Here is a 14,411-nt window from a genome sequence, read left to right as displayed (position 1 = left end):
CATTGACCTCAAATAAGTCAGAGTTGGCTTTTGTTTTTAACATATAGAGGGCTTTTTAAAAAAAAAATCTAAATTTTTCTGTTGATTATTATAAAAGCCTGCTGGGTAGCTCAGTGGTTTAGGTACCTGGCTGCAGAGCCAAAGGCTGGGAGTTCGATTCCACACTGTGACTCCTTGATGGGCTGAATTCAATGATCCATAGGGCCCTTTCCAGGTCTGCAGTTCTAAGATTATGTTATATTATAAATGCAGGGCTCAGGAAAGTTACCTTTTTAAAAAAAAAATCAACTCCCAGAATTCTCTAGCAAGCATGGCCATCAGGGAGCAGCAATCCCACCAATTTGGCCTTTAAAATCACTGCCTTCATGAATGAAATCCCTAATTGAAAGCATAGGATTTATTTGCATCATTGTGTTACAAACCCGATAGTGTACATTATGTGTACAGAATGGCAACTGGCTGGACTAGCTACAGTATATGCATTACATATCTGATCATAAAACACGGGGAATGAGAGCCTGGGGAACTAAGTGAGATAACAGAGCTGGATATTGGCAGGATTCCATGGAGGTATGATAAGAAACAGGGGCAGGGAGAGCACACAAAGATTTGCCACCCAGATGCAGAAGGGAGAATAAAACATAAGAATTTTTATTTTTACTAGAGTGAAAAGACTATGCTTCAAAGGAATATTGAATACACTGGGATCTTGTTAAAGGAATATTGAAGGAACCGTAACATTGTTAAAGAAAATGGCATAAAAGAGGAATTACTTTTCCTTTTTCCTTTTTTCTTTTTCTATTGACTAGTTCAAATACTGTATCAAGATTTCCTGCAAATTCTGAACTGTTCGTTTTATTTTTTTAAAAAAAACCTTTATAACCTGTCTTTTCTCTGCTCAAGGTGCCTTGCAACAGTGATTAAAGCTCAGCATTTTGAACTACAACTTCCAGAATCCTGAAAGATGCTTAGCTTTGCTACCTCCATGCTGGTTCATGTTATGTTGGAGCACTTTGTGGAAACCTAAGCAGATGTTTTAAAAGACCTAAGCAATGTGTGTGGTATTCATATGAAAGGCTGGATCAGAGCAAGGCCAAGGTAAAATTATTTTTTTAAGCAAAAGAAAATTAGTAGAGGGGCATTAAGAAGTTGCAAATACTCAACACAGTCTAAGAATATAAGCAGAACAGGAATTATACAAGTGATTGGGGTTAAATTGTACTGCTTGCATTGTAAAGGCTGGAAACTATTGGGAAATGGTTTGAAGGACAACAGATTATACAGCAGCTTCACAATTAGAAAGTGATAAAACTTTACCCTTCTAAACATTCTCCAATATTAGAATATTTGCATAGTCAATATATAGGTGAAGTCCATTGCTTATCCCAATGGAAAATTAACCACTGAGCAAAAGCAAGCTAAACGGTAACTTATGGAGCTGTGAAACTTATAGAGCAGCTCCACTTCTAATTGCAGACCTGCTGTCTTTCCTTCCATGAGGAAAGGACTGATTAGGAGCAACAAGAAAGAGCCATAAATTTTGAGATTTGCCCTTATCGGTTGCATACTCCTAATACATATTTTGACATTTTGAGTGCTCAACAACAGAACCCGTAGAGAGGTACGTACTCTGACTGTTTGTCTGCTACATGACAGGAGCCACCTAGTTTATGTCCTTTGTTTTGAAACCCACAGACCCAGAAGTTGATGACTGACTCCCCTCCCCAAATCTTGGATTCTTGAGTGTACAAATGGCTGTAACCCTGGAGAGAAGCAGCTCAGCTGCAGGGTCAGAAGAGGATGGTGGCCTCCCAGCCTTTGACAAAAGCTTAGACTAAAGGCATGAGCTTGGTGTGATGCCCCCAGGTGAACTGCTGTGTGGCAAAGAAGGATCAGAGGTTTCCATGTGAGTAGAGGGTCTCTTTGGTCTCAAGAGAGGCCAACTGTCCAAATACCTGCAACTAAACTTGGGAGGGACCCTGAGATTGTAAGGCTGTTGGAATCAATGTCTCTTTTGAGCTCTGGACTCTGCCTGCTTTGTCTTTTGCCTCCTGACTCTTGCTGTGTTAATTATGGGCTGGTCAAGTCTTGAATTATTACTAGACTTTGGCTTTTCTGATATGCTTTCTTGGGTAAGGCTATTTTTTCTTGACCTTTGCTTTGTTCTCTGGACTCTCCTTGCCTGGGTCATCTGCTGCTGTATTTGGTCTCCACCAATCCAGGAACAAGGCAGTACTGGACAGTGTGGAACAACAAATGCTATTTACACTGACTTGATTTTGAGAGACAGTGTCGGAACAGTATTGGACTACTTGGGGCCACTGTATGAATTTGACTGAAAGGAAAGTGGTTGTTAAAAAGCAGAGGTAACATGGGAACAACAATATTAAAACTGGTAGGAACAATGAATAGCCAGATCAGGGTGGTGGTCATGAGAGGGCAAGCATTTACAGCTGGAAGATTCACAAAGCGAGGAGATGGGGAATAAGACAAGAGATGGAAGGTGGTAGATGTTGCTGAGAACAGGAGAGGGTTCCATCTTCTCTTCACATGTGAGGTGGTGGTGGCTTGGCACCAACACTGGAAAAATTGTGCTTTGCATGGCAGAGCTTGTAAAAGAGACATTTTTGGATTACAACACCAAGAGACCAAGCTGACTGGTGGGTTGTGGGACCCTCATCTCCGCAAGCAAGAGTGTCATGCTGGAGCACATACAGAACGAGAAGTCCCATTTTAGCTTTCTCTCCCTTTCCATTCCTGTAAGCATAGAGGCTACAGCAGGCCACTGTGTAGACATGGAGTGGAGCCGGTCATCAGTGATCAGTAACTATACTGAGGAATTCTTTGGACAAGTGGCAGTAACATTAGTGGACCTGACTTACTTTCACACCATTATCAACTGCCACCTTGAGTAGACCAGCAGAGCCCTCTCCCTCACACAGAGAAAAACTAGAGTATGGAAGACTGAGCACCAATAGCACACTATAGAGATGTGCAGGTTTGTGTTTTTAGGCTAGAAGTGTATGCTGCCTGGGGAATTCTGGGAATGAGAGTCCAAAAACATAAATCTGCACATCTCTTGTATACTGCACCTCTAAAATTTTGAGCAGTCATGGTTGAACGTTTTTGATGCCAATTTATTGTGGATTTAGTCAGTTTGGTTTTTAATCACTTGTGAACCACCTTGGGTCCCTTAATTGGGAGAAAGGTGGCATAGAAATATAAACAAACAAACAAATAAATTGGGTCATTTGGAGAGCAGCCTACTTGCCTTCAGAAGTATTGGAACTGGTCCAAAGGCACCTGATTTAGGTCAGGCTTTAGACAGTGGTCAAATCCAATGTTCCTCATTTATTCTTGCCATCATGGTGGCTGCTTAAACAGCTATTCTTTGAAGATTCCATGGTGGTCATAGAGAAGAGCCCCTCCTTCCCTCCTTATTTATTTTATTTTATTTTATTTTATTAGTTTTCTACCCCGCCCATCTAGACCAAAGGTCTACTCTGGGCAGCATTACAAATTTAAAAACAGTTAATTTCCTTAATTTCAAAATGGCAAGAAGGAGCCATTTTGCTCGTTTTGTGCCCCTTCTGAAGGTCGGTTCCAAATTACTGCACAGAAGTATGAGGCTTTCACATTGCAATCAGTGCTACGGATCAATTGAAATTTATGCAGTGGCTAAGGAGAAGGGAGAAGAATTTACATTTGACAAAAATGCGAAAGGCCTTTTTGAATGGAAGAAACAAAAAAGGAAGAACAAGAGAAGGCAGGTTTCACATTTGGAATGGATGTGCTCTAACTAATGGATCCCCATATATCACTAACTCACATTAACTCTTAAGCATGACAGTTTCCTCATTTTACACCAGTGTCCAATTAATTCCGAACAATAAAATATCATCCTTTGCTGTGCTGATGTCCCTGTATGATACTTACCTGCATGTGTTTCAGAGAGGCTTGGTGGGGTGATAGAAGGCAAGCTGTGAACACAAGTAGACTTTTAGATGGAATTCTTTTACAGGATATATAGGAGAGAAGATCATCCATCACAGTTATAAGCCATAAAGCTGACAAGAAAAAAAGAAAAAGAAAATATGGCTCTGTTGGGTTGGGGGAAGCGGGCAGAGACCAGAGAGAGAGAGAGAGAGAGAGAGAGAGAACCGTAAAATGAAATTTTCATGATGAATTAGTTTGTATTTTCTGTTTTCATTTCTGACACTGGGAAGGAAATGCTCCATGTTTTCTTAAGGAAGTGCAAATTTCTTCACTTCATCCATTTTAAATCCTCACCCTTAGGCATTTTGTGCTGAAGCATAAAAGCTATGATACCTTAAATGGACATAATGATTCCCTGCAGACTTTGGCCTCATCAACCCACTAACAGCTCAGCAGAGCTCAAAAGGAAAACCATTTTATGGCAATTTGGCATCATCCATTTACAGAAAGAGGCTCATATGGAGCATCAATTTATTCTCGTGGTTTCTTTACCATATTTGACGAAATATAAGATGCAACTGGAACAAGCCCATAAGGAAAAAAGGCCATAAACTTTTGAAACAGGGCTGTAAAAAACACACAGTGTGTTAACGTGAAACAAGTTACAGACTTGAAAGAATTCGCAATGGCTTGCTCATATAGCAAGTCACACAATAGGACCGCAATTTGCAGATGTTGGCCCGGGAAATCTGTTTTTCAGATTCATTGTTCTCCTCTCAGTGAAGGTGCAAGGTGCAGAGACCACTGATGGCGATGAAGATGATGAGAACAAGAACAATAACAACATAGAGATAAAACTAGGAATGGGGGAAATGTAAGATGGGGAAATGCAAAGAGAGAAAATGTGGAAGATCAGTTCTATTTGATGGCAAGAAGTCAGTTTATGAAGAAATGGTTAAAACAGGGATTTAATTCAGTCATTTATTATGTTCTTTTCCCTTCTTTTTAAAAGAACATTTTTTAAAATGCAGAACATTTGTTATAAACAGGGACAAATTTAGTGTTCTCTTGTTCATCTGGATCTCATCCCCCTTGTGCCAATGGCAGCTGGTGCTCACTGTGGTTGATGGTGTGGAAGGCAGGGGAGTCTCAGCACTGACAAGGAGAACTGGACAACAACTCATTTTCATAGGCAGACAAAAGCAAGCAGGCAAGGTAGTGTTCACTTCCACACCAGGGGAAAGGATGCATGAGTTAGCTGGTTTGGTACTCTCAGCCAGTGTGGTGGGTCATGGAGAGTTTGCCCTAATGGGCTAGCCAACGCTGCCTCCCATATGTTTTGGATTGCTAGCAGAATGGGTAGTATTCCTGTGTGACTGGGATCATAGCTCCAAATTTTAGATTAGGCATCCTTCAGTCTCCAGAGACTATGGTAACGTGCTCTGTATGGAGGACTTGGAACAGCATCTAGTGTGGCTGAGAAGGCAAATTCGAGAGTGAAAATCCCATCCACACTGGAGACAAATACAATCTGTGCCTTGTCCAGCTCCCTGATTTGGCTGCTTTCGGGACTGCCTCTTTGTCTTGGCCTGCTGGATAAGGGTCTCTTCAAAATGGGAGAGGTCGTGATGCACCACCTGCCTCCAGGCTGAATGCTCAGATGTCAAGGTTTCCCATCTGTTGAGGTTTCATTCCTAAGGCCTTCAGATCCCGCTTGCAGATATCCTTGAATCGCATCTGTGGCCTCCCTCTGGGGCAATTTCCCTGCACTAATTCTCCATACAGGAGATCCTTTGGAACCCGACCGTCAGTCATTCTCACGACATGCCCAAGCCAACGCAGACGTCACTGTTTCAGTAATGTATACATGCTAGAAATTCCAGCTTGTTCTAGGACTACTCTATTTGGAACTTTGTCCTGCCAAGTGATACTAAAAATGTGTCGGAGACAATAGCAAAAGGTCAACAGCTAAGAGTAGGTTGGTTTGAGCATGTGTAGTTGATGGTAGATTTATAGCCGACAGTTATAGTTATGGTCTTGCACGAAGCACGGACATAAGATATAGGAAGCTGGAGGTGGGAGTCCTCTTCTATTTGCACATTTAACTTTGAGGCAGTGCCACGTCAGTTTTTCATGATGTCTTGGGTCTACCCTGCTTCAAGGATATCATAGGAAATTAAAATGGCAGCACTGTGCTTTTTGAAAGAAAATTAGCAGATTTGCAGGTGTCAATGTTAGTCCTGACATGACATGCTATACACATTGAAAAGAAGCACTATCTCAATAATAAAACCAATAGTCTAATTTGAGTGGTGCCTGTGTTGCCAGGCTTTAGGTGGTAGCTAGAGTCTCCGGGAAATGGCTGTGTTTCTCTGGGCCTCCAAGGCAGCAGGACAACTCTCAGGGGCACTCAAAGGAGCAGACAGTTTGATCTGTGTGAGAGAGTTGGCCTTCAAGCCTGAGTATCCATCTCTACCCATCCCCAGCTGACTAGGTCTCATTGGCTGAAATCCTGTTATAGAGTTACACAAACAGCGTATACACTTGAACTTAAAGTGCCATACATTTTTAAAATCTCTATAAATATTACCTGTTGAATGTCAAGTCACAATATGCAACAGATGATGTCTATGGGGATTTCTTAATGTACAGCAATGTGCTTCCAAAAATTACACAATTTCAAAACTGTGCAACAAGATTTCAGCCACTGGTTCCTTGCAAGGATGTTTGTATGTATATTGGGCAGACAGGACCTCACTGTTCCAAAAAGGAGCAAAGAGAGGGACATGGGAAGAAAACTGGTGCATGTGTGCATTTGGGCTCATTCTGCCATTTGGAACAAGGCAGGAGTGCTAATGGTCAACGATGATGTGATTCATAATTTAGCCACAGCTGGTGGGCCAGGGCTTTCCTACCTTGCCTTTAATAGTGATGAGAAAGATTCACCTTCATCAGTTGAGTGTGTTCTTTTTTTAAAAAAAATGGATGAATGTACGTACTCGCCAATAATTGATAAACCAACACTAAATTGTTGATTAGATTAAGGAAAATCTGAGCTGCTTCATCTATCTTTTTTGTCCTTTATATACATCTAACTGATTCTGTTAACAATTCCAGGGGATTTTTCCCCTAAATGTGTTTTCCATGAAATTGCCAAAACAGACTTATTTTATTTTATTTTTGGACACTCTAGTATTTTAACATTTGCTGGAAAGGCCAGTAGAATAGGAATCCCATAAATATCTGAGATTTTCTGCCCCAAATGCACAGAACTGAGACTCATAGAATGCAGCATAAAGATATGGTAAATTAAAGAAATAAAAACAGATAATGGCAAAGCAGTGGTCCATGTTAACTTCTGTCTGTGCTTTTGAATGGGTGGAGACTTTGCTAGCCCAACTCTACTATTAACCAGAGTGATGCAACCACTGTAGGTGGCAAATGCCAAGGCAGCAGTGGCAGTCTGCCACCTTGTCTTCCTCAGTTCATTTTCCTTTCCTGGAAGATAGTTTGTCCTGTACACTCCCCAATTAATCTGCTGCCTTCAGGAGTTGTAGAAGATGCTGTCCTGTTGCCAAAGTTTAAGTAAGATTCAATTAGATATTTGGACCTCTATATTTGGCAGATCGCCTTCTCCCACCTAGATCTACCCGAATTACTCGGCATAGCCAGGAGGGACTATTGAGGGGCCTAATGCCAAGAGAGGTCTGGAAAGAAAGAACAAGAAACCGGGCCTTCTCAGCAGTGGCCCCTTAACTATGGAACAGCCTTCCAACAGAGATCTGCCTGGCACCCTCACTGGGTGTTTTTGAGAGCCATTTAAAGACTTGGCTCTTTAGGCAGGCCTTCCCTTCTGTCAATTCTTGAATTCTATCTCCTTGGTTTTCATCATCCATCTTGAATATTATTGATTTAATTGTTTAATGTTTATGAGGTTTCTTTAATATTTTATGATATTTTATTATATTTGTAAGCCGCTCCGAGTAGACACTGTCTAGGAGGACGGGTAGAAATCTAATAAATAAATAAATTACTTCAGCCATTGTGGATTCTATCAGTAGAATGGGGTGGGGGTGAGAGAGAGCCACCACTGTTTTTCTTTGTTTTAATGTTTATATTCCATCTCAGGGCAGACGTTTCAGGTAAGACTATAGATGATAAAGCCATTCACAAATCATAAAATAGCTTTTGGAAGTTCAGCATGTAACAATGAGCAGAAATTACACATTCCAGTGGGTCCAGGCCTGAGTCAATGTCAATGAGTCCCCTGAAAGCAGTGCCCAGAGCGGGGCACTGAACCATGGAACAAACTGGCACAAGCTGGCAGTTCATGCCCATCTCTAGTGAAAAGCTATGTGTTAACTTGTTACTGAAGCAAAGCCAGCAAAAGCACCAATTAGGCCCTGAAGGAGTTCGCCACAAGGAGCACCACAGCAGAGAAGGCCCTTTTCCTCAGACAGCAAATTGTTTTGGACCAGTGGTGGGTTTCTGTGCAAATGAACCTACATAACCTCCTCCTTTCTGTCAAATAAAGGCCTGAATCTAATTGTTGTTTCTGGCTGAGGTAAACCAACAGCATCAATGGGATTTACATAAATCTCCATTCTGGCAGTGGTAAAAAAAAATATCTCACATATCTTAAAAACCCTGCTAGGGTCACCGTAAGATTTGACTTGATAAGTATTCTCTACTAGAGTAGACCTATTTAATCAATTATTGAATATTATCTCATGTAGCAGTGCTGGATCAAGGCAGATGCCTTAATTAGTGCAATAGCATATGCCTCAATCCAGCTTGGCCACTTGATAGTCACCTAGCAAGGGCATAGAAAGGACATCTGGCTCTGAGACCCTGCCCTTTAAAATCAATAACCCCGTATTGTGTCTACTACATATTTCAGTGCACAACTGGCTCAAGGATATGAAACTTCTTATCCAGTAGAGACCTATTTTTTTTTTCCTTGTACAGTTCAATCTTAAGGTCACCCTGCATTATGAAACAATTCCAGCATGTCATTTTCTTGCACAGAACCTGCCAAAACTCTGCAGTTGATCTCCTCCCCCCCACCCACAACACACTCACACTCCCTAATATATCCGAACAAACCACCAAGAATTTCTGTTTTCCAAGTTCCCAATTGGAGGGTCTGAGAAGCTGCCAAATGATATGCTAGAGAACAACACCTACACAACAAACCTGGTAGAACATTAAACCACTGCACGTTTTTCAAGTATAACTCCAGATGCTTTTATCCCCAGCTATTTTCAGTGACCTTTCGCTTGAAAGTCAATTTGTCAGTTGACTTCCAGGGTCTGAAGAAACCATCAAAGCCACAATACTAAATTATTCTAAAAACGGTGTTCCTGACACAACTGCTGTATTGTTATGTTCATTTCCTGATGACGGGAGCAGGGAGCATAACACCCACTTCTGAATCCTGCCTAACGAATTTAAATACATTGTCTTTAAAAAAAAGAGAAAAAGCAGCAGCTACAGTACACAAGCTCTGTTTGCTTTTAAATGTGTTTTATTGTTGATATTATTTACCATTTTTAATACAGTAACTTGTTTAATTATTTTTAAATATTTTTATACTTACTGTTTTTAGCTTTTAAATATTGTCATTTTGATGATGTAAGCCACCATGGGTCCTTTTAAGGAGAAAGATGTGGTAAAAATATTTTTAAAAAATAAAAATAAAAATAAATTAGCCTCAGATAAATATGTCTTTTGTTCTTAGGAACAGTTTCTGGGAACAGTCTAAGATGAACAAATTTGTTTTCTGACCTCAGGATGGGGGCCAAATTGATTGCAAAAAATGCCCCCCTTCTCAAATGAATCTGGAAGCAGCTAGGCATTCCCTTCCAATATATATACACACTCATGGAGGAGGTTTCCAGGAGACACAGATTCATTTGTGTTGTGGGGGAAAGAGTAGGAGGTAAGAAAGGGTTGTGGGGGTACAACAACATCCTTGGAGGGGCCACATGACCCAAAATTTGGGGGGACCACTTTGGTCACTCCTGGAACAGGCCAAAGAGAACTCAAGAGCTCTTGTTAATTGGCCTCTATCATAAGATAATTGTGTGATAAAGTGGGAATTTTGTGCTACCAAAAATTGTATTAAAATTCCCACAATCTCCAGTCAATTTGGACAAAAAGGGCATCAGGTTGGGAAATGATGCCATAGAACCACAGAATTACAGAACTGTAGATTTCAAAGGAATCCAAAAGGATCAACATGCCCAATTTCCTATGCAGAAATCCACAGCTGAAGCTGAAGCATACGTTACAGGTGGCCATCCAACCTCTTTTAAAAATCCTCCAACCAGAAAGAGTCCACCATTTTCTGAGATAGTCCCTTCTGCTGTCAAGCTGCTCTTGCCATCTCCTTCCTAATGCTTATAAAAATCTCCTTGGTTGTCATTTTAATCCATTGATTTGAGACCTATCCTCTGAAACAACAGGAAACAAGGTTGCTCCATCCTCCATTTGACAGTCCTTCAGATATCTGAAAGTAGCTGCCACCTCTCAGTCTTCTCTCCCAGCTAAACAACTCATTCAACGATTTCTTTGTTTCAAAACACATTACTGTTTTGGTTGCCTTCCTCCAGACATGTTCCAGCTTGTTGATATCCTTCTTAAATGGTGGTCCCCAGAACTGGACATACTATTCCAGTTGAAGTCTCACCAAAGAACAGGGTGGTATTATTACTTCCCTTGGCCTGGGCATGGTATGTCTCTAGATGCCTAGTACTATATTGCATTTGTTATTTTGAGACCACATCACACTGTAGACTCTGTTCTAATGTGTGGTCTACGAAGTCCCTTAACCCCTTTCTTATGAGGTACTGTCAAGCCAAGTTTGTCATTAGGGATGGGACTTTCAGGGAAACCCAAATGGGATTTAAAAAAAAAAACCCACAAAAAAGGCAACTTCATTTGTTTTTGTAATCTTTATGGCTTTACAACAGAGAGCCTCCAAAGTATGAAAGATTCAGGATTCTGAAATAGAGATTAACAAAAATTACAGATTTGTTTTGTATCTCCATTTTTGGATTATTCTGCTTTTTTGCCTTCTATTTTGTTGATGTTTGAAGAGATTTCCTCTATTTCCTTTTTGTTGCCTCAAGTGCCCGCCCTTCACTTAGTGCACTGCTGCCTGTGCTCTGAACTGAAGCTATCAGCGTGGTAAAAAGGAGAGCTATCTACCCAATCCCCCAACTTTGAGATAGGAAGAATTGATAATATTACCCTTACTGAATGTGTGTGTGTGTGTGTGTGTGTGTGTGTGTGTGTGTGTGTGTGTGTGTGTGTGTGTGTGTGTGTGTGTGTGTGTGTGTGTGTGTGTGTGTGTGTGTGAGAGAGAGAGAGAGAGAGAGAGAGAGAGAGAGAGAGAGAGAGAGAGAGAGAGAGATTATTTATGATTATGATGAAGTCACTTTTTCATCGGTATTGTTCCCTGCTGATGAATTGAGGAAGATGAGGAGGATGGTCATGTGAGGATAAATGTCAACTATAAAGTATTGTTAGTGCCTGCATAGTCCTGTGGATGACTGGTTTTTCTTATGTACTGTTGCTGTTGTCTACTGTTGAAAGGGATGATTGTCTGTTGCTTTGTCCCTGCTTTTCTTGGACTAGTTCTGATGGTTCTGCAGGGTTTAATTGGGTGTGTGTGTGTTTAGTCGTTTAGTCGTGTCCGACTCTTCGTGACCCCATGGACCAGAGCACGCCAGGCCCTCCTGTCTTCCACTGCCTCCCGGAGTTGTGTCAGGGCTGAATAGAAAACCCAACATAAAAGAACCAAACAGATTTGAGTACTTTCAGATTTAACACAAGGGCCAGTACCCAATAGAACTTGACACCAAAAGAGGACCCTCAAAAGACACTTAAACAAAAGAAATACTAATATTTCCCCTTGCATATCCTTATTTGCAACTTTAATTTTTTCCTGCCTATATGTAAACACAAAGTGTATATAAAACTCCCAACCAATATTCCTTTATCTTCACATATAAACTGCAACTATCAATTACAATTCATAATGATATAGAACTGGAGATCAATACAGGAACAGAGATATCAATAAAGGGCTCAAGAGGTTCATATACAAAACACATCCCCCCATATGTTCCTTATAGTACCTACGATTTACATGCTATAATTGCATATTTCCTGAACCTGCCTCTAACAACACATGACTAAAGGCAAAAGCACACATCACATATCTGGGGATGGGGTGGAGTGCAAGAAATGATCTCATTTAGTAATTCTCCCATGTGAGTCAGTACCATAAATGTGTTATGTCCCCAAATGTCTTCTCAGGAAATGGGCAGAGAATATGGAAATTCTCATTTAAATTCACTTGGGGAATGATAGGTTCAAAGCTAATGAGAAGGAGGGAGATCAGTTGCTATGGAAACATCATCTCTCCATCCTGAAATATTCTTGTGCACAACTTCAGGCCCCACCTGTCCATGGGACTAATTTTGCCTTCTAGCTCAAGTGCTGATTTTTACCAAAATATCTTGAGAAATGATAATCTTCATGAGTCCTGGTGGTCAGGATGATGTAGAGTATGGACTTGAATTTCAGAATGGCTGAGGGTTGTAGTTCCTTGAGGCCTAAGCTGTAGTGTTTGTATCTAGGAGTATGATGGTTAGGTGTCCTACTTAACACAATTCCAATGTTTGAATGGGCGCGAAAAGAAAGCCTTTAGGAATCCTCTGTTTGAATAGCTGTTCAGTCCATGCCTGATTTAAGATAAACCACCAGAAGAAGGGAGAGCAAAAACTTTGCAGTTGCCTATGAGCAATGACAGCCTGGGCAGCAGACTAAACAAGCATATAGCTCATCTGCTAACACTCTTTCCCACTAAGGCAGGGTGCATGCTATTTACTTTATTTAAGTATAAGACACTTTTCTCCTAGGATCAAACTAGGTATTAAATCATAGAATAATAGAATAATGGAATTGGAAGGAGCCTATAAAACCATCAAGTCCAACCCCCTGCTCAGTGCAGGAAGGAATTCACATTAAGAGAAAGGCATAGTCCTTTTGATCAACCCATTTCTCCTCCCGAAATGAAATTTCCTCAGAAATATGGGCTTGAGCAAACTTTATCAAGACTTTCAAATTTCATTCATGTTTACCAATGACAAAACTGGGACCATTAAAACCAGAATACATAGCTGAGGACAATCACAAACATATATCTTTTCCTACTTGAGAGAGCACTTATCCGAAAAATGTGCTATATGTATCCTCTAGTTCAAGAATGCTGAAGTGTGGCTCCTAGGCCAGAAAGAAAGCCCACAGGAGGCTCTATGTGACCTCCAGTCAGTCTGTGAACCCCAAAACACACTAAAAAAAATTCAAACTCCAGAAGACAAATCATGCCTCCCCTACATTCTCTGAAAGTTACAACTTGCTGAGTCCATGCAATTTCACACCTTCTAGGGTCTGCATTAGCTCTCAAAGAGATATTTTCAAAAAAGAGGACGGGACAGGCCAACATAGATTTGGAAGACAATATACACTCGTATGGATTGTAAGGATATTGCCATTATTTTCTGCATGAGGAAAACAGCTAAATGAAAGAAAACAAAAGCTGTGAGGTGCAACTTAGGAAAGGATGCTCCACTTCTCTCCTGACAAATGCTGTGCATTCCACAGACCTTGCTCATGCCACTTCCTTCCCTGCGGAGCTGCTGCTTGACTTTCCCAAAGCTGATATTAATATCACAGACCATTATAATATAGTTATTTTCATGGAAGCCTGGGAGGAAGTCACGTGGCATTAATTAGCCCCAGGTGACAAGAAGGTCTCCATTTAGGTTGTTGTTTTTACGTACGTAAGGAGCAATGGAGTGGAAAATGCTGAGGAAGTCGCAGTGATTGTCTTAAATGAGTGATAACCTTTTTTTCTTGCCTGTTTTGTTAAGGAATCATTATTCCCCCCCCCAGTCCCCCAGCATTTAATTGGATGAACATGTGGAGCAAGTCATCCAAAAGCAGATGCACACACAATGTTAAGCAGCTCACATTATTGAGGAGAGAAATGTGTTTGCTGACAGTTTTCAAGTATGAAATAAGATCCTGAGGAACCAGGCTAGGGGGGGGAAAAGAGGAGAAACAGCACTCATCCTACCCAGGAGGAGGACAGAGCTAGATGTAATTGTTATAAATAACAGGATGTTAAGTTTGGGGCTAAGCAGCACTTTAGGAAGAACTTCCTAAGTGCATCACAGATGTATCCACAAGCCCATTTACATGTACATGTTAAAAGCAGCTTGCTATATATATAATGCAAATTCTTATTCTTTTTAATTGTACGGGCATTTCATCCAGGGTATAATATATGTTTCTTTATCCATTCATTCAGTTTAACCTTATAACAAAGTCAGTATTATAACAATTAGAAATTTATTTCCAATTTACAATCTAGCATAAAACAGAAACACAGCCTCAGAAAA

Source organism: Pogona vitticeps, chromosome 1 (genome assembly GCF_051106095.1).
Source record: "Pogona vitticeps strain Pit_001003342236 chromosome 1, PviZW2.1, whole genome shotgun sequence".
Classification (NCBI taxonomy): domain Eukaryota; kingdom Metazoa; phylum Chordata; class Lepidosauria; order Squamata; family Agamidae; genus Pogona; species Pogona vitticeps.
The sequence above is the reverse complement of the archived record's forward strand: the minus strand, read 5'-3'. Positions refer to the sequence as shown.